The sequence below is a fragment of the Marmota monax genome, unplaced genomic scaffold (assembly GCF_021218885.2).
Source record: "Marmota monax isolate L192 unplaced genomic scaffold, Marmota_monax_Labrador192_F-V1.1 WCK01_AAM20220418_F8-fsc00018, whole genome shotgun sequence".
NCBI lineage: Eukaryota > Metazoa > Chordata > Mammalia > Rodentia > Sciuridae > Marmota > Marmota monax.
This window is the reverse complement of record NW_026692201.1, coordinates 20,489,603-20,510,584: the sequence shown is the minus strand read 5'-3', so window position 1 is coordinate 20,510,584 and position 20,982 is coordinate 20,489,603. Positions and strand designations below refer to the sequence as shown.

General features: G+C 36.7%; 1 protein-coding gene across 8 annotated transcripts in view; it reads left to right on the top strand.

Annotated features, from left to right (window-relative positions):
- The first annotated feature begins 6,235 nt into the window (after positions 1-6,235).
- The window catches only part of Fam172a (family with sequence similarity 172 member A), a 487,335-nt gene continuing 472,588 nt past the window's right edge, over positions 6,236-20,982 (top strand). For all 8 annotated transcript variants that reach the window (XM_058574617.1, XM_058574621.1, XM_046428568.2 and 5 more), the window contains exon 1: positions 6,236-6,395. The gene's annotated coding sequence lies outside the window, so the exon portion shown is untranslated. The remainder of the gene's footprint in view (positions 6,396-20,982) is intronic.

Sequence of the window (20,982 nt, the reverse complement as noted above, 5' to 3'; positions counted from 1 at the left end):
TTTATTGATTGGGGTGTTTTTTGGTGTTACTTTTTTTAGTTTTTTATGTATCCTAGAAATTAATGCTTTATCTGAGGTGCATGAGGTAAAGATTTTTCTCCCAATTTGTAGGTGCTCTCTCTTCTCTTTACTGATTATTTATTTTGCTGAGAAGAAGCTTTCTAGTTTGACTCCAACCCATTTATTGATTCTTGATTTTACTTCTTGAGCTTTAGGTATCTTGTTAAGGAAGTCAGATCCTAGGCTGACACGGTGAAGATTTGGGCCTACTTTTTCTTCTAGTAGGTGCAGGGTCTCTGTTCTAATGCCTAAGTTTTTGATCCAGTTTGAGTTGAATTTCGTGCAGGGTGAACAATAAATGTTGGTAAGGATGTGGGGGAAAAGGTACACTCATACATTGATGGTGGAAAAGCAGTATGGAGATTCCTCAGGAAACTTGGAATGGAACCACCATTTAACCCAGCTATCCCACTCCTCAGTTTATACCCAAAGGACTTAAAATCAGCATATACAGTGACACAGCCACATCATTGTTTATAGCAGCTCAATTCACAATAGCTAAACTATAGAGTCAACCTAGGTGCACTTAAATAGATGAATGGATAAAGAAAATGTGGTATATATATTTGATGGACTATTACTCAGCTTTCAATAAGAATGAAAGTATGGCATTTGCTGGCAAATGGATAGAGCTGGAGAATATCCTGCTAAGCAAAATAAGTCAATCCCCAAGAAAACCAAGGCCGAATGTTTTCTCTGATATGTGGATGCTAATTCACAATAAGAGATGGTGGAGAGAAGAATAGAATTACTTTAGGTAGAGGAGAGTCAAGGGAGAGGAGAGGATATGGGGATAAGAAAGACAATAGAATAAAACAGACATTATTACCTTATGTACATATATGACTGCATGACTGATGTGATTCTGTAACATGTACAATCAGAAAAATGAGAAATTATACCCCCATTTATGTATGATATATATCAAAGTGCATAAATGCATTCCAATGTCTTATATAAGTAATTAAAACAAAGTAAAAAAAATTTAAAATAAAAATATTAAACACAGAGACAAACACACAAGGAAAATGTCATGTGAAGATGAAGACAGAAAATGAGTAGTGCATCTAAAAGCCAAATAATACCTGAGAACTACCAGAAGATAGGCGAGATACATAGAACAGATTTCCCCTCACAACTCACAGGAAGGAACCAGCCCTGCCAAAACCTTGATCTTAGACTTATAGTCTTCAGAACTAGGAGACAATAAATTTCTGTTATTTAAGCAACTCAGTTTGAGGAACTTTGTTATGACAGTACTAGCAGACTAATATTATACCAAGTCATATACCAGAATGTCTACCAGATGTTGGGGGAAACCTGACAGTTATTAAGTCCTTACTCATATATCACAGGTACCCTCATTTAGTCTCTTGTCTTTATTTTTAAACAAGAGATTTATGTACTCACCTTTGGGACTTCATTTTCCAAACTCCAAATCCTTCCCAACCCTAAAATACAAAACAACAACAACAACAACAACAAAACTTTTATGTCCTTCCTTCTCAGTGGAGTGATGGTATAGCAGGACACAGCTCACACAAAACCTTATAGACCTGTGAAAATTATTTTTGGATTTATTCTATTTGAGCGAGGAAGCTATTAAGGTTTTTAACAGGAAAATGACAAGTTCTGATTTGAGTTTTTAGATTTTTACATCTGTCAACAGGAGACTAGACTTTACAGAGGCAAAAATAGAAAAATGTAAAGCAATTAAGAGACAGCTATTGTATCCAGTGTGGACTAGAGGTTAAATTTAGGATACCTTTTTTGAGAAAGAGTCAACAGATTTTGCTGTGGAATTTTATGTGCAATGCAAGATTAAAAAGGAATCAAACTATGACTTTTGTAGGCCACTTAGGGATTTTTATAGTTATTTTTACTATCAGGGATTTTTTTTCATGAGGGCTGGTTTAGAACCAAACCTCTGTTAGGCATGCAAAGACAGCTCTCCACAGCTGTTTGTAATCTATATTATTATTCAGGAGATGGGAGAAAGAGCTGGGTCAGAGAGCCTATCCTTCACATATTCCCTTTGTTGTTTTGTCTTTTCAGAGCTCACAAGAAAGCTCATGCCATTCATTCCTCTCTTTCCATGGAAGAATCATTTAAAAAAAGAAAATTTAAAGGAGAGACACTGAGTAGAAAATGAAAAGGCTCTATGAAGTTATATGGAAGAAAACCACTGTCTTCACTCATTCAAACAAATCACCTATTCTTGATAATTTAATCTGCCAGAGAACTAATAACAATTTCTCTTTTCCCTTACCTATTCCCTCCCATCCAAATAAAATTTATGCAGGATTCATGCCAAATATTGTATAGTGAAGAGTGTGGCCTTTCCCAAAGACTGATATGAATTTTACCCTCAGATTCTGGGAAAAAATCTATATCACATCTGATAGGAGTGTCTTTGTTTAGGGTGGAGGCCATCTAACTGTAATAGTCTTAGCATAGGGCTCCTTGTGCTTAAAAGACTACCCCTGTGACTTAGGATGGAGGCTTTGGGACATGTGGTATCATTTGACCTGGAGACTGAGATCAACCACAGGGGTAATCAAGCAATCAATCAATCCTGCCTACATAATGGAGCTCCAATAAAAATTCTGCATGTTGAAGCTCTGGTGAGCATTGCTGGCTGGCAGTCCTCTGATGCATCTTGCCATGCATTGATGCTGACAATGTAACATGTCCTGACTCCAGTGGGAGAGTATAACAAACAGAAGCATTGTATTTGGTGCCCTCCAGGACTCTATCTAATGTACTTCTTCTCCTAGTGGATGTAAATTTGTATCTTTTCCTTGTAATTAACTAACCATGAGTATAACAATTTTCAGTGAGTTCTGTGAGGCCTTCTAGAGAATTTCAAATCTGAGGGTTTGAGGAATACCCCTCAACCCCGGCAACTTGCAGCTGGTGTCAGAAATGAGGCAAGCCTTGTGACTGTGCCCTCTAACCTTGCAGTTTGCCTAACTCTAGGTAAATGTATACATCTACAACTGGTTCCCATCCCTCATAAATTAGAGACTATTTTTATTTTTAGGCTGTTTGTTTCAAACTCTATTGAAGTGCTCTTTTTGAACATTAGTATTTTATTTTTCCTTGTATAAAATTTCAAAATACATAGATTAAAGCAGAAGTTAAAGGTTGCTAAATGGTTTTCATGACAAAGTATGCCCTTAAAAAACTATTTTAACAGAGCTTGATTGACTGGGGGTTTAGCAGTGCCTAATTAATCTGGATAAATAGAAATTGCCAATTCCAATCTTAACTTTCAAAGGTGAAGGAAAAGTGGACAACATTCAAGAAAATAAGGGTAATGTAAAAAGAAGGATACAAACTCCAAGAATCAAAAAGAAATGCTGAATATAAAAAATATTGTAGCATAAATGAAAAGTGCTTTCGATGAGCACATGTGTAGACTAGACACAGCTCAGGAAGAGTATCTGAACTTGGGATGTCCCTAGAAATGTCAAAAGCAAGCTGGGAGTGTGGTTCAGTGACAGACTGCTTTCCTAGTGTTTGTGATACCATGGACTTGATCTCCAACACTGGAAACATTTGAAATGGTATGATTCTGTGATCCTGCTTTTTGAGCTTTGAATATAAATTAAACCTGGAAAGCAGAATGTCTTGTCATTTCTATGCCACGCTTTACACATACCTACTTGGACTTGAGCAAGGGTAGGAATGTTAACTGATCCACCAAATTTAAATCAGAATTCAGAGGATTTAGGACATGTGATATCATTTGGCCTGACACTCCAATACAGTTTGTTAGTGTAGACAGATCCTTGCCTTTAGAATCTAACCAAGTATGCTTTCTTAATGAATTTGTCAAAGCAGTCAAATGCTGGAGCTGAGTCCTAGTTGTGGCAGGTGGGTTTTATTTTTTAATTTAAGTGAGTAATATGTAATTTGATAGTACTTTTGTAGGTGTCTGCTGCATGTCACTGAGAACATCTGACTTGAAGGGTACAGGTAGATTGACAAGAAAATAGATGGGAGGTGGCCTGGAATAGGAGGAAGAAACTCCAAACATGGTGCTGGGAGATTTCTTTGATCATAGCAGTGATCAAAGATGGACCAGCTGTTAGCCAGGAGGGAACAAATCTCCTCTCCTTTTCTTTCTCTCTGTCAGATCTTGGTGCAAAAGAATAGGGGTGGGGAGAAAAACTGGAGTTTCTGGCTTCCCTAGAGATGTATGAATTAAAATCATAAGTAAAAAGCTAGCAAAATTTAGATGGTATTTATTGGAAAGGGGGAAATTTGTACTATAAATGTGTAAAAAGAAAGAATTTTAACAACATATTTCTTATCATCATTATTATAACAGTTTCTCTAAGCACGTATAATCTCATTCTTGATTTTGACATTTTATACAGGATGGGAGGTGAAAGTAAAGGGTTGCTGTTAAATAGTGTATTATTTTCTTTTGCTGAGTTAATAAATCACTGTAAAATTTATTTGAACATTTACTTCAATATTTACTTGTAGAATTCTAATCATTTTCACTATCTTTAGTTGTTCCTGTGGGATAGGAACACAGAAATGGTCACAAAGGGTTTTCCTGTCTCTGCTTTGTAAAATTTGGGACCTCAGCTGAAAGACATATGGATTGGAATAATCTGAAGTCTCAATCATTCTTGTGTGGGTCTAGCTCAAACACCCATGCGTGTTCAATAGTAAAGAGTTTACTACTGAGCAAAGTACAGTCTTCTAATCTTTGATTGGGCTTTTATCCTTTGTAACATTGAGAGATGTCAACCTTCTTTTGGTGTATTTCCAAGTTTCATATCAAGACTGATATATTATTAAAATTTATGCTTTTTAATCCTGATTTCACTAGTTCCTCCATTTGTTATTTTTTTCTTTTCTAGGATGCTACATTAGAGGTAGTCCTTATTAGGATCCTATAGGCTCTGACTGTTTCTCCGATTTCCTTATCTCTGTGACTTGACAGGAAGAGTACTGGTCAGGTATTTTGCCTGATGTTTTGGTGCCTTATCTTTTCAATGAACTCGATCACTCTTGCCATAATCTACCAAAATAAAAAAAAAATGTTGCTTTTCACATCTGTTTTAAAATCATTGTTTCCTTGATTGCAGTGCAAAATTTAAATTACTCAGCAGGGGTTATGAAGATTTTCAGTCTTGCTCTTGTCTTCCTCTTGCATGGAAAGTGCTGCCCTGCAAACCGTCTGAGGTCTGCACAGAAATTAAGCCCAGACAGTTTTGCAATACTCTGCCTCTATCAAGGCATTAATTTCTGGCTAACTACAATGCGGTTTTTTTTTTTGTTTTTGTTTTTTTTAATTTCCAAGAACCCTCTCTACACTGCATTCCTTCTCCCATTAACACCCCGTCCTTCCAACTCCCAATCCTTTTGTTACATAAGCTACTAAATTTGTTTAATACATAACACTGTGGCCATTCAATCAATCAATATTTATTGAGTATTTCATGACAGGCACTGTTTATGGTTGAGAATATTTTAAAGGACAATTCTCTGAATATTATAAATGGCGACTCGCTTTTCAGCGACCAGTCCTTCCTTCCCCTTAGCTGCCCTCATCTGTGTCCCCAGCACCTGGTTTGTTTAGCCTTATTAAATTAACAATTGTGGAATAAGTAAATGTACTGACAGTAACTTGTAAAATCTAATCAGTTACCTCCCCTCCCCCAATTGATTATCCTGGATTTACCCTTAAGACAGTGAACTTTCAAATTTGTTTCTGGAAAAACATAACATCAAAATCCTTAGATGCCCACGTGTGTCAAGTATGGTAAGAAGAAAACTTTGTCATTAGAATGCTAGTATTAACTTCCTATTGCATGCGCCTCGAGAGGTAAATGTAATCTTCCCAAATTCTAGCTCCTGTCTTTTCTAGAGTTGAATGAGCAGTGTAAACCCTGATAAACCATGAATGGGGGAATGGGGAATAAGGAAACACCCAGAAAAGTTTTAAAAAATCCGCTTGTAGAACTAAGCTTTAGGAAGGTCCGGTCTTCCAGGTTTACCTACGTAGTCTTCAAAAGGAAGGACTAACACTTAAATTCTCACGGGCCTGTCTCCCTCCCATCCCACCAAGCGCCACAGGAACCGACCCAGCGACCACGCCCAGCCCATTTCCGGGTTGTCGCCTTGCCGCCGTCGCGTGCGCAATGACGTTTCAGGCTCCTGTGGACCCCGGAAGTACAACTCGAACTTGGTCGGGGCGCGGATCCCGAGAGGGAAAGTCACAACAACCGCACGAGGGAGTTCGACTAGCGAGCTGGAAGGCCACGCCTCCTCCCGCCTCCCCCCTCAGCCCTGTAGCTGGGGGCAGAGCTCAGGTAGGAACGTCGTCCTGGAGGATCTGAGCTCCCGGGGCAGGCCGGGGTTGAATCCGAAGAGGGGGTTGGCCTGGATCTGTGTCGGGCGGGGATAGCTGGCCCTGAGGTCTGAGGCTGTCAGATATCACGCTTCATTAACAGGGGACATTTCTTATGTGAGCCCAGAACCCCGCTAATGGGCCACTTCCACCTGCCATTTCCACTCTCCATGCTGGAGGAGTGTGTTCCCTAGATGACTTGCTTTAGAGCTGAGCTTATGAGGTTGTGGGACTGTAGAATAATGGGCCCTCCACCCTTACTTGACAGGACAGGTATTGCAGTTCTCTGGTTGAAGATTTTGTTTTTAGCAATAAATGTTGTCAACTGCCAATGCTTTACCAGGTAGTCATTGATTTGGGAGAGATTAAAGTGGGATGTCTCACTGGGATGCAATATGAATTCTTAGTGGAATACTTTTGACTGTGAAATAAAGTTATGTGTATTTTGGAAGCAGTCTTTTCTCTCCCTCATCCAGGGAGAGAAATTACCTCATCCAGGTATTAACATACTCTTCTGGTGTTTCAGGGTGTCTATATTTTGGCCCAAGTAACTGACTACTTATATTTTGATTGTATTTAAGGATAAGCTGTGTTATTACATTTCTTCTTTTCCTCCCAAGTCCTCAGAATAGTTTTAGAAGAGATATTCTGTGGTTTTCATCTGCAAGTGCCTGACAGTGTTTATCAAAATGGGTGTAATGTGATGTTTGTTACACAGTATATGGTTTGTTTTTGCCTTAAAGCAGTGTCAGAGGTATATTGTTTATCCTTATTCTTTTTCCCTCCTTGTGAAGGAACAGATATTCCATATTCATTTTGCCTATTTAGAAACTGAGCTAGAGAGTACTTTTTGATGTGCTTAACTAAGGTCTCAATGTCAGTGTGCTGGTATCAGATTCTTTCTGACTTTTAAATGATGTGTTCCTTCCCTTCAAGCAGTGAAGGACTAAGGATACTCTGATGGCATTGAAGCTGTGTGCTGTTACAACACTTGTGGATGGTGGAATAGTCATTAGGCCAAGAAGGACATGTGATGTATGAAGTTGTGAACATCCATCTATTCATTCACTTGTCAAATATTTACTGGCTACCTTCAGTCTGCCAGGTAGTGGTCCAGGTGCTGAGAAGACAGTAGTGAACAACAAAGAAAGTCCTTGTGCTCCTGGAGCTTACATTCTTAACAAGTAGAAGAGCTATGAAACAAAAAATAGAGCAAGTAAGGGGGAGTGGGAATGATGGAGGATGCTATTTTAAATAGGATGCTCAAGTTCAGTCTCTCTTATAAAGGGGCATTTGAGAAGAGATCTGAATGAAGTGAGAGAGTGAGCTCTGCAGGTATGCAGAGGATGAGTGTTTTAGGCCACCACCAAGGTCTAAAACATGAATTTTGGTATAAATTGAAATAGCAAGGATATAGGCATCAGGGTTTAAACATCTTGGGAAGGAATATTTATCATTGATTTTTTGTGTGTATGTGAGAGATTTTATTTATTGACAGTGTAGCTTTCTTAGCTTTCGCCAGCAAAGCTCTATGAGGAGACTCGAGGTAGGCATATAGAGATGTTTTCATGCTACCTATTGAGTTATAAACAATATTAAACACCATTTACTCAGTCGAGTAAATGGTGTTTTGTCTTTGTTTTTGTCAGATTGGGTTTGCACAGTAGTCATTGATACTAAGTAGCAGGTACTCCTGCCCCTTGTCAGCTTTACTTTTCAGTTATCTTTTTTTTTAATCATAGTAAAATACACATAACATAAATTTTATCATTTTAATCCTTTTTTTCTTTTTGGTACCTGGGATTGAACCCTTTGGTCCTAACCGCTGGGCCACATCCCCAACCTTTTTTTGTATTTTATTTAGAGATAGAGTCTCATTGAGTTGCTAAGTGCCTTGCTAAATTGCTGAGGCTGGCTTTGAACTTGTGACCCTCTTGCTTCAACTTCCTGAGCTGCTGGGATTATTGGCATGAACCACTGCACCCAGCATTTTAATCATTTTAAGTGTACTTTTAGTAACATTATATACATTTACATTGTTATTTGCAAACATCACTACTATTCATTTACAGAATTTAAAAATCTTCCTCAACTGGAACTCTGTACCCATGAAACACTAACTCCTCATTGTTGACTACCCTTAGCCTTGGAAACTACCAGTATACTTTCTGGGTCTATGAATTTGACTACTTTACATAACTCACATAAGTGCAGTTATACAGTATTTGTCCTTTTATAACTGGCTTATTTCACTTAGAATAATGTCTTCCAAGTTTCATACAAGATATAACATGTGTTGGAATGTCATTTTAAAGGGTGAATATAATAATCATTGTGTGCACATACCACTTTTTTCCCTGTATTCATTCAGCTGTGGATATTTGGGTTGCTTCCACCTTTAGGCTATTGTAAATAATGCTGCTGTGAGCGCAAACAAGTTCAAGTCTCTGCTTCATTCCTGTTGGTTGTCTACTCAAAAGTAATATTGCTAGGTTATAATGGTAATTTGCTGCAGTTTGGATCTTAAATATTTTCCAAAGGTTCATGTTTTCAAGGTGGTCCCCAGGGAGGCATTATTGGGAAGTGGTGGAATCTGTTGGGTACCATCGGGAGACTTTAGGTCATTGAAGTGGTGATCTTGAAGGTATAGGAAGACTGCAGCCCCTTATTCCTCTCTTTGTTTGCTCCCTGTTCTGAGTTGAGAGGTTTTGTTCTGCCATGTGCTCCCCACACGGTGTCCTGCCCTGCCATATTTAAAAACAATGGAGCCAACCAATCATGGACTGAAACCTCTAAAACTGTGAGCCAAAATAAACCTTTTTCTTTATAAGTTGATTATTTCAGTATTTGTTATAATATTGGAAAATTGACTAACACATAATTCTATGTTTTAATTTTTTGAGGATTACCATACTGTTTACAACAGCTACCCCAGTTTACATTCCCACCAGTAGAACACAGGTGTTCTGATTTCTCCAAATCTTCACCAACATTTCAACATTTCACTTTCTCACCAAAAATATATTCTCATGAGTGTAAAGAAGTTATCTGTGGTTTCAATTTGTATTCCCATTATGATTGGTGATGTTAAGCATCTTTTCATGTGCCTTTTGGCCATTGATAGATCTTTTTCAGAGTGCTGTTAATTTATTTTAAGACCTGATTTTAATAATTCTTTTTGACATTTATTTGGTAGGTTTTTAAGGAGTCGATTGCATTTTAAGAAGGCAACCACCATGTTTTGGTGTTTCTTTTTTTTAAACTCTAAGAAACTAATTTTACTAGTTTTACAGTTAACTATATAAGTTACAGTTAACTGTACAACTCTTCAATTGTATGTAGATAAGGTATCTGCAATAACTCTAAATTTAGCCTTAGCAGATGCATATTTTGATACCATGAATTGGGGTGCTGCTGTCACATGGACTTAAACATTTCAAAGTATCTTTAGAACTGGAAAATGCGTAGAGACTAGAGGAGTTTTAAGGTGTATGCTAGCCGAAGCTTGTGTTTCAAAGAAGGGACTATTGATAGAATTACTAAAGGCATTTCCGGTGAGGGCTCAGAAAGGTAATAGGAGTTATCTTCTTAGAGAATACATTAATAATGATGAACAGGATGTTGGTAGAAATATGGACATTAGAGTTCATTTTGGAGTGGTCCCAGATGAAAGTGAGGAAGAGTTATTGAAAACTGGAAGAAAGGAAGTCTTAATCACAAAGTAGCAAAGAACTTAGCTGAACTGTTATAGTGTTTTGTGGAAAGAGCTTGTAAGTGATGAAATTGCTCATATAGCTAGAGAGAATTTTAAGTGAAATGGTGAAGGAGTGGCTTGGTTCTCCCTGACTGCTTATAGTAAAATGTGGAAGAAGAGAGATGAATTGAAGAGGAAACTATTAAGCACAGAGGAATCAGCACTTGAAAATTTAGAAAGTTCTTAACCTATTCATATTGTAAAAAAGGATAAAAAGCTTCTTCTGAAGCAAGATGTGGTTGAGCATTCATTTGATAAAGAGATCCTGGGTTCAACTCTTGGACTTAATTGGCCAATGCAGCAGAAGCCAGGAGTAGAGATAATGTCAAACAAGCAAAATACTGCTTGGACTAAAGGAATCAGAAAATGGGATGGAATGAAGGAAGGCTGTGACTATCTATTATTTATTATTTTTTAAGAAAATGGAAAAGTGATCCTAGAGATCAACATTGCCACCATAAGCCCAAGGCTTATGGCTAGTTCCTTCTGGGTTTCAAGGGTTGGGCCTCCTTGGATTTGTGGGTTGTAGGTGCTTCTGATCTATTGTCCAGTGCCTCAGGAACAAGGCCACTGCTCAGTTTTGAGTGACTGGAACTGCTATGAATAGCTGTTGTAGTGATACTATTGCCCAATGGATGTAGAGGAAAGAGTATCAAATTAAAGAAAATTATTTTTTAATTGATTTTTTTAAAAAGATAAATGACAACGGAATGCATTACAATTCTTATTACATATATACAGCATGATTTTTCATATCTCTGATTGTATATAAAGTGTGTTGACATCAATTCATGTCTTCATACATGTCTTTTGGAAAATGATGTCTAAATTATTTTTCAACTGTAAGATCTAATGTTTGAAAAGTGAATAGTTTGATGGGCTCTTGAGTCATCCATAATTTTTCACAAATTTGAAAGAAGAAATAGGAAGGCCTGAGTGAAGACTTTTAGACTGCTTATCATCAACAGTATCTGAATAAAAAGTCAAGATTCATGAAAGTAGAAGAAAATAAAAAGGAAAGAGGATGGAAAAATAGTATACTATGTTATGCACGGGGAATACAGTGCACTTCCCCCCGCTACATCCCCTCCTTACATTATGAAAATAGCTTAATTGAGGATATTAACCTTAGAATAAGATTTATCAAGGATTTAAGGAACTACATCATTGGGAACATATTTAGATATTTTTGCCCTTACCTAGCCACAGTGGAGGTACTCCTAAGGCTTTAGAATTAACAGAGGTTTCAATTAGACATAATAAGCAGAGAAGTATTTAATAGAACTGGAATATAATTAATAGATATTCATTCATAATTGATTGATTGATTGATTGTGTGTGTGTATGTGTTCCTACTGTTTTTTTAGGCATGCTAAGAGTGTTTTAGTAGATAACTTTCCAGGTTAAAATAGGGAGAAAAATCTGGGACAAATAGAAGATATTCCAAGTATTTTGGGAACTAAGTAGTACTTGAAACTAGTAACATTGTATTAAGGTTTTTATATATGGCTCTTGATATGTGGAATAATATTTTAGAAATTTACTAGTAAGTTGTGAAGAAAATGTGGAATAAAGAAAAATGAAGAACACAAAAATAAAACTTATATTTGCAAGTAATGTAAATGAAGTAGTGATAATGGAGTTAATCGTAGATAGCACATTATTTCTCTAATTCAAAAATCCAAAATCTCAAATGTTCTGGAATATCTCTAATTTGCAAAAAAATTATGAATGTAATGCTCTCCACTATTGTCATGTATGTAAGAAATAATAAAAAATAAATAAAAATCCAAAATCTCAAGTTTTCTGAAACCCAGAACTTTTTAAAAAAATTTTTATTTTTTTAAAATTTTTTTTATTAGTTGCTCAGAACATTACAATGATCTTGACATATCATACATTTGGTTCAAATGGGGTACGTAATCTTATTTTTCCACGTGTACAGATTGCAGGATCACATTGGTTATACAGCCACGTTTATACATAGGGCCGTACTAGTGTCTATTGTATTCTGCTACCCTTCCTATCCCTCCCTCTCCTCCCCTCCCCTCCCATCACCTCTTTCTACCCAATCTACTGTGACACGTTTCTCTCTCTCTCTTTTTTCTTCCCCCTCACACCATCTTATATGTAATTTTGCATAACAATGAGGGTCTCCTACCATCTTCCTTGCAATTCCCCTTCTCTCTCCCATTCCCATGCACCTCTTGTCCCTATTTAATGGTAATCTTCTCGTGCTCTTCCTCCCTGCTCTGTTTTGAGTCGCCCCCCTTATATCAAAGAAGACATTCTGCATTTGTTTTTTTAGGGATTGGCTAGCTTCACTTAGCATAATCTGCTCTAATGCCATCCATTTCCCTGCAAATGCCATGATTTTGTTATTTTTTTAGTGCTGAGTAATATCCCATTGTTTATAAATGCCTCATTTTTTTTTTATCCATTCATCTTTGAAGGGAATCTGGGTTGGTTCCACAGTGTAGCTATTGTGAATTGTGCTGCTATGAACATTGATGTAGCTGTGTCCCTGTTGTATGCTCTTTTTAGGTCTTCTGGGTATACTTCGAGAAGGGGAATAGCTGGGTCAAATGGTGGTTCCATTCCCAGCTTTCCAAGGAATCTCCATACTGCTTTCCAAATTGGCTGAACCAATTTGCAGTCCCACCAGCAATGTACTAGTGTACCCTTTTCCCCACATCCTCTCGAGCACTTGTTATTGTTTGACTTCATAATGGCTGCCATTCTTACTGGAGTGAGATGGTATCTTAGAGTGTGAAACCTAGAACTTTTTGAGGACTTACATAACGGATAGTTTCAAATTTTGAATAATTTAAAATTTTGAATTGGGATTAGGGGTGCTTCTTCTGTAAAGTATACCAGAATGTCCCCAAATCCCCAAAACTCCAAAATCTAAAATACTTTGAGTCCTAAGCATTTTGGATAAAGAATATTTAGCCTATAATGATATATCGGGACCATGGTGTCCAAATGTTGATACAATATAGGCAGATTATATCATGAGGTGTATTATGCAATATATGTGTGCATGTATGTTTGTATATACACATGGTGTGTGTGTGTGTATCTATATCTATCTATCTATCTATCTATCTATCTATCTATCTAATCTATCTATCTATATCTCCCAAAGGCCCAGGAGCCAAGGTAAATAATATTACTGTATTTAAAAGTTTGTTTTTTTAAACCATGTCATTTGAAGAGGTGTTTATTACTTGTGCCAGTATAAGCCATTTGTTGAAAAAGTAGAAGTAGATATGTAAGCTTGGTTTTGGAAAATACTTTTGACCTTATTCTACTTTCAAGGAATTATTAATCTGTTGAATAATTGTAGTCTTCTTTTTATTATTCATGTATATAGTTTTTCCCTAGATGTTGTTGAGCTATATAGGAGAGTACTAGACAATTATATTCCATAATACTGCATAGCATAGACTTTGCAAATTGGAGATGCTCCAGGTTAAGTAAGCCTATATAATCTTAAATTTTTTAAAAAATTAGTTTCCAACAAATTCAAGTAAAAATTCCTGTTTTTGGTTTCTCCTGAAAAAACATGAAGTTTTAGTCATACGAGGCCTTTACTCTACACGGCAGTAGTTGGATGTGCCTTATTTTATAGTATGTTGTAGTTTCCACTATTCATACTAGATAAGCTTCTGATTATAGGGTCTCATTGCAGACATTTTACTATTAATTTTCTGATACCTGTAGGCATTCAAATTAAAAAAATTTTTTTTTTGTTATAAATGAACATAATGCATTTATTTTGTTTATTTATTTATTTTTCCATGCTGAGAGTTGAACTCAGTGCCTCACACATGCTAGGCAAGAGCTTGTCCACTGACCACAACCACAGCCTGGCATTCAAATTTTTGATTCCTGCATTATACAAACCTTAGCATGAATTGTCTTTGCCCCTTTGTGACTTTATTGCATCCTTTCTTTCTTTCTTTCTTTCTTTTTTAAATTCCTTCTATATACCTCAGTGCTTGGAGTATGGCATTCAGTGCAGATGCCCTTTTGAAGTAGTAGTTTATTCTATAAATTTAAATTTGAGTCTTTTCCTCTTTGTTTTCCAATATATTCCGTTTAGCTTCTGTCAAGGCATTGTTCTCTCCTGTGGGTTGGACTCTGGCCTGAACTTTAAGCAGATTGTCTCTAGGTTTGGTTCTAGGACCAAACAAAATTGATTTAAATGGAGGTCATTTGGACATCTTTCCTCCAGCATCAAAGAATTTTTGATCTGTGCCCTGTTCTTACAGAGTCTTTGCCTACTTTTTTCTGGGTAGCCGATATATAATGTCAGTTTATGATAATGTATTTGACAGGTGGTTGTTATTAGAGTATTATTGTTTATAGGTAATGATTCATTATTTTGAAACTATGTGATAGTGATGGTGAAAATTTTATCTGCATTAGGAATACTACAAGGACTGCTAAGAAACCAGACATTTCAGTTTTATCACTGAAAACAAACTATTTAAAACAACCCTATTTATTCTGAATATTTTTGCTCAACAAGAAACATGTATAATTATTTTTATCAAAACAAGCATATGTGTTTGTGTTTTAAACTGGTTTAATTAAAAATGTAAGGTTTCTCATCTTATTTTTGTTTTCTTACTCAAAATGAAGAAAGACTTTCAGCCAGGCCAATCATTTTTACTGAAAATATTGAACTATGTGAGCTAATTTTTCATTATTTTTAAATCCAAAGACTGTTAACTCTTATTTTAGTGAATCCAGAGGAAACTCCTTCCTTACATGGAAAATCAATTATTGCTGAAGTGGGAAGTCACTAGGCAATTCAGTGATGATGAAAACTAATGAAGCTGGTAGCCTAAGTGACATTCACTGGTTCACTGGGGATTTAAATATGTGTTGTATATTGCTGTGTAATAAATTACCTCCAAATTTAGCAGCTTAAAAGCAGAAGAAGCATTTATTATCTCACATAGTTTCGTAGGGTCAGAAATCTAGGATCTGCTTAGCTGGGTAGTTTTGGTTCAGGATCGCTGATAAAGTTATAGTTAAGGTTTCATCTAGGGGTGCAGTCATTTGTGATTTGGGTTTATAGGATCCATTTCCAAGCATAATTATGTGGCTGTTAGTGGGAAGCTTCAGTTACTTACCATATGGACCTCTTAATAGGGCTGCTCACAACGTGACTTTCCAGAAAAAGTGATCTGAGAGACAGAAAGGAGAAAGCACCAATATTAATGTTATGACCTTTTATAACATATATCTCTGGAGAATCATCTTATCACTTTTCTGTTTGCTATTGGTTACACAGACCAACTCAGGTATGATGTGGGAGGAAACTACATGAGGGTATGACTACCAGGAGGTAGGGCTCATTGGGAGACATTTTGGAGACTACCACAGTCTACCCTCCATTCCCCAGTGATTCATGACCTCTCATATGCAGAATATGCCCAATGCTTTCCAATACCCTCATTTGCCTTATCCTATTACTATATTATTTCAAAGTCTAGAGTCTCATCATCCAGGTGTGACTAAGGTTCCTTGGAAGCAGTTCCTTAAGTACAGCTCTTTGATTACAGTTCTTTTCCACTTGCCTCCCTGTTTTCCAAGCACCTGACGTACAATGGTGGGACAAGTTTAGGATAACTGCCTATTTTGTGCCTGTGTCTTAATTTGTTAAGGTGACTGGGTAACAACCCACTGAAATAGTGCTCACATGCTGGGAGCCATTAGCCAAGTAGGTATGACAATTTCCTTGCCAGCATACCCCATGTTGCAGTGACATTGAATGTAGGTGACCTTGCTCAAGGACCAAGGCGGATTAGGGCGTTCCCGGTTTAGGTTCCAGGTTTAAGGTTTAAGATTATTCCTGCTGGGAATAGGGCGTATCCTGCTGCCTGAGTTCCCCTTGAGTTCTCACGGGATTTAGACAGTATATTTTGGGAGACAGAAGCCCAGTGGAGGTGGATTTGGGCAGAGAACGTGGATTTCCCCAGAACGTGATTGTAGACGGCTGGTGTGAGTTTGGGAATAAAGAGTTGCTGTTTGAATCTACAAGCTGTGTGGTGGCTCGTGATTGTGTGCCCAGCCAGACTGCGGCATTTGTGCCCAGCCAGACTGTGGCACTCACAGTTCTCTAGAGATGAGAGACATGGCTTCTCATGCAGGGTCAAAGGAGGAATGCCAGGTTTTGGTCAGGAAGCAGAAGCAGGATAAAGTAAAGTGCTCAGGACCACAGCCTTTATTGGGTTTCTTTTTAAAGGAAGGGCAGAGTAAACAGCTTATGATTGTCTGGTTTAAATACTTCTGGTGGGCTTTGGGTTGTAGGATTGATTTCTAGTTGCCTAGTTTTTGGTCCTGGGATGATTTAAGGCAGGAAAAATATTGGTTTGGTGAGTGTGAGTTAGCTAAGGAGGTGTTTGCATGTTGTTGTCATTATATCATATTGTTATTGTTATTATGAATTAACCCTTGGAGGGGCAGCTTCTTTCAGGGTCCATAAGACCCTTAAATGTCAGAACATCAAGAGTACAGAAAAGAAAATATGGTTAATATTGATAATATAATTGTTCCTGTGAACAGACGCCAAATAGATAAATAAAGAACCTAAGAAAACAGAATTCTGCTATAAGCAGTTTTGTTTCTAATGAAGAAAAATAGGAGGCACAAAGGTGTCTGTTTCACAGCAATTCTGAAATCCAAATAGGCAAATAAAGATGCTCCTTGACTTTTGATGGAGCTATGGCAAAATAAACCCTTTGTGAGTTAAAAATATTGTTAATTAGAAAATGTATTTGATACACCTAATTTAATACACCTAATTTACCAAAATCATAGCTTAGCATCTCTGTACATTGCAGAGTCATGGTTGTTTTTCCTTGTGATGGCGTGGCTAACTGAAAACTGCAGCTCATGGCTGCTATCCCATATTCCAAGAGTATGGAACCATGTACTTCTTGCATGGGAAAAGATCAAGATTCAAAATTTTTAATTTTTAAGCACTTCTAGGTTCACAGCAAACCTGAGTGGAAAATACAAGAAAGTTATATATTCCAGGACCTAGGAATGTATGACCTCCCACACTGTCAGTATCCTTCTGCCCAACACAAATATAACCTCCCCACTATCAGCCTCCTGGACCAGAGTAATAAATTTGTTAAAATCAGTAAACCTATATTGACAAAGCACTCAAAGTCTGTAGTTCACACTGGTAAAGACTCTTGGTAATGTACATTCTAAGAGTTTTGACCAATGTATAAACCATCATAGTATATACAGAATAGTTTCACTCTTTTGTCTGTCAATCCCTCTCCTTAGTCTGTCTATAGTGGCCACCTATCTTGTTACTGTCTTCATAATTTTGCCTTTTCTAGAATATAATGTAGTTGTAATCATTACAATTTGTAGATTTTCCAGGTTGGCTTCTTTTGTTTGATAATACATGCATAAGATTCTTCTATGTCATTTCATTGCTTGATAGTGGTCTGAGTCCATTTTCCACAGTTGTAATACAAGACCACAGACTAAGTAAATGGGAAACATTAAAATTTTATTTGGCTCAAACTTTTAGAGACAGGGAAGTCCGAGATTGTAGGTCTGAATCTGGTAAGGGTCTTCTTGCTACTTCATAACATGGGAGAAGGGCAGATGAGCATGTGTGAGATAGATAGGAAAAGAGGGTGCTGAACTTATGACAAACCCACTCTTCTTTTAAGTGACTTGCTATGATGATCCATTAATGAAGACAAAGGCCTCATGACCTAATCACTCCATCAATGGCCCACCTTTTAATACTGTTACAGTGGCAATTAAATTTCAACACAAGTTTTAGAGGGAACATTTGAACCATAGCAATAGAGCTTTCTTATTTTTTGTAGCACTGAATAATAATTTATTGTCTGGACAGACTGTAATTTATTCACTCACTTGAAAGACATTTTGGTTAGTTTATGTTTTGGTATCATGAATAAGGCCAGTATAAGCATTATGTGTAGATTTTTGTGTGTACATGTTTTCTACTCCTTTGGATAAATACCAATGAGCATGATTTCTTGATCATACAGTAAGAATGTGTTTAATTTTGTGAGAAACTGATGAACTGTTTTCCAAAGTGGTTGAACCATTTTGCATTCCTATCAGTAAATAATGAGTTAGGATTTTTAAAATTAATGTATTATGCTTATACATAATATTGGGATTCATTATGCCGTATTTGTACATGTAAATAACATAATTCAGTTTATCTCATTCCCTAGTACCTTTCCTTTTTCTCCCGTCTTCCCTCCCCCAGTCCCCTTCCTCTACTCTATTGATCTTCTACTTTTGTGAGATACCCTGCCCCCCCACACTTTTTTTTTTTCCGTTCTCTACCTTCCACATATGAGAGGAAATATTTGACCCTTGACTTTCTGAGTCTGACTTGTTTCACTTAATGTGATACTCTTCACTTCCATCCATTTACCAGCAAACAATATAATTTCATTCTTCATTATGGCTGAGTAAAACTCCCCTGTGTGTATATACCACATTTCTTTATCCATTTTTCCATTGATGGATACCTAGGCTATTGTGAATTGTTCTATCATAAACATCATTATGTCTATGTCACTGAAGTATGTTGATTTTAGTTCTTTTGGAGAAATGCCATGGTCCCATACCGTATGACACAGTTATCCCACTCCTTGGATCCATTCTTAATCTTTTGAGGACTGTCCCTAGTGCTTCTCAAAGTGTCTCATCAACAATGTATAAGTGTACCTTTCCCCCCAAATCCTTGTCAGAATTGGAAGCTTGTCTTCTCATTCTCTTGATTGTCTTTTGCAGAACAAGTTTTGCCTCCATTTTGTTTAACAGTCTTTTTATTAGTTTATTTCTCATTTCCCACATTTTATTATTAGCATCAAAAGAAAACAGGTATACAGATCTCTGATCTGAAATATCTTTAGCTAGATCAATAATTTCTTTAGGTAAATTTTCTTATTTTTATATAACTGCATGGGATTATGTTGCTAAATTTCTGCCACTAAATAACAAGGGTCTCCCTTTTCTGCACTTTGCAATTATGTTTACTTCACTTTCTTCCAAGTCTTCACTGATAGCATTATTAAAGAGTATGTGGCTTCTATTAACAGGTTCTTCAGAGTATCTTTTTATAACACTGTTTTGAGAGCATCATGCCTGGTTCTGAAGCTACTCTCATATTTTAGGTTTTTGGTATGGCAGCATACCACTTCTTGATACCAAAGTTTGTATTTATTGCAGCTTAAAGGAAACCCTTATCTCTTGTAGTTGCATTACTGTAATTTCTGGAAAGAATTACAGTTCAATTTAAATTCCCCACTATGCAAGAAGGACTCGGACCTTGACCATTGTGATAGGTATATATAGACACATTAAATATAGGTTTGCTGAATCTTTAAATTATGTTTATCTTCCTTTGTCATTAAAATAGCACTTTTTCTTCATCTGAGGTTGTTAGTCTTCTCTATAAAACCTGTAATAATCTCACCTGAGGTAGTTGCCTTATAAAGAATACCATATCATCCTCTTGTCAAATTCCAGCCACCTTGCATTGCTTCTAGACCTATAATCATACTTGAATCTAAATAGGCTCCAGTGAATGACGTAAACAGTATAAACCACAAGGAGGTATATCATACATCAAAGGAATTGGATGACTTTTGCCAGTTTATAGCTATGGAAATCTGGGTTACATGTGTGAGAATGGATCCAAGAGTGGACTCATGTTGAAGAAATTTAAAGTTGGATCAGGAAGTGATGGAAGTAGTTGTACTTTTCTTAGGGAATCTCTTAAGGATTATACTGTTCTGCGGATGGTCCAGCAGTACATTAAGAGATAATAAATTATAGGGCCTGAATGAAGACAGTTTTGAGGACAGGAAAGAAGGCAGTTATACTTTCTGTTCCTTTTATAAATTAGGTATATTTTTTAGCTATTGCAATTTAATTATTCAATGCCTTTTCATTAAATCAAGCTGGTTAGTGCTTAAGATTACTTAGTTTTTAGAAGCATGAGAAGGAGCAAACATAATATTCTGGATACTTTTCTAAGCCCTTTGTATACATAACTCATCTGATTCTCACAGCTGAAATGTAGTGGGAAATGAAGGTCAGGACACCAAGATCTATAAGCAACACTTTATTAGTGGCACCATGATCTTGAGGGATAATTCCCAGTGTCTGAACCTTTAGTGCAACATAGCTTTTATTTTTATACATAAGCAAATTTTGGGTATATCAGGGCAAGGGAGTTGGTGCAATTCTATTGGAGGGTGCATTCTACATTCCTTATATGGGTACAATCTTGTCAACAACCTAGGAACTCTTAACTCATATAGCTGAGGGACTTTTAATGCACTAGCCTAAAGGAGGATTATTCTGTTCCTATTGCTTTGTTTCCTGCTTTTGTTACTGTGGTTATATTTTGCTGGTACCTGTTAGCCTTCCTAAGCCTCTATGGTTAAATGTCAGTAAGAAAAGCTACTGTGTTTCAGCATGAAAAACCACAACCTGTCAGCTCTTAAACTGCTGAAATTCCCATTTTGCTCTACCACAGTATTTTAAGTAAATACTAATATTAAATGCATTTTTCATATGTGGAAACAAAGTAACTGTATTGAGGGTCCTCAAGATTCCCTCATATTGGATGATTTTTTTCTGGAAGGACTCACAGAATTCTAAAAAGCTGTTATATTCATAGTTATGGCTTATTGTAATGAAAGACACAGATTAGTAATCAGAAAATAGAAGATGTATAAAAGGGTGGAATTTAGAG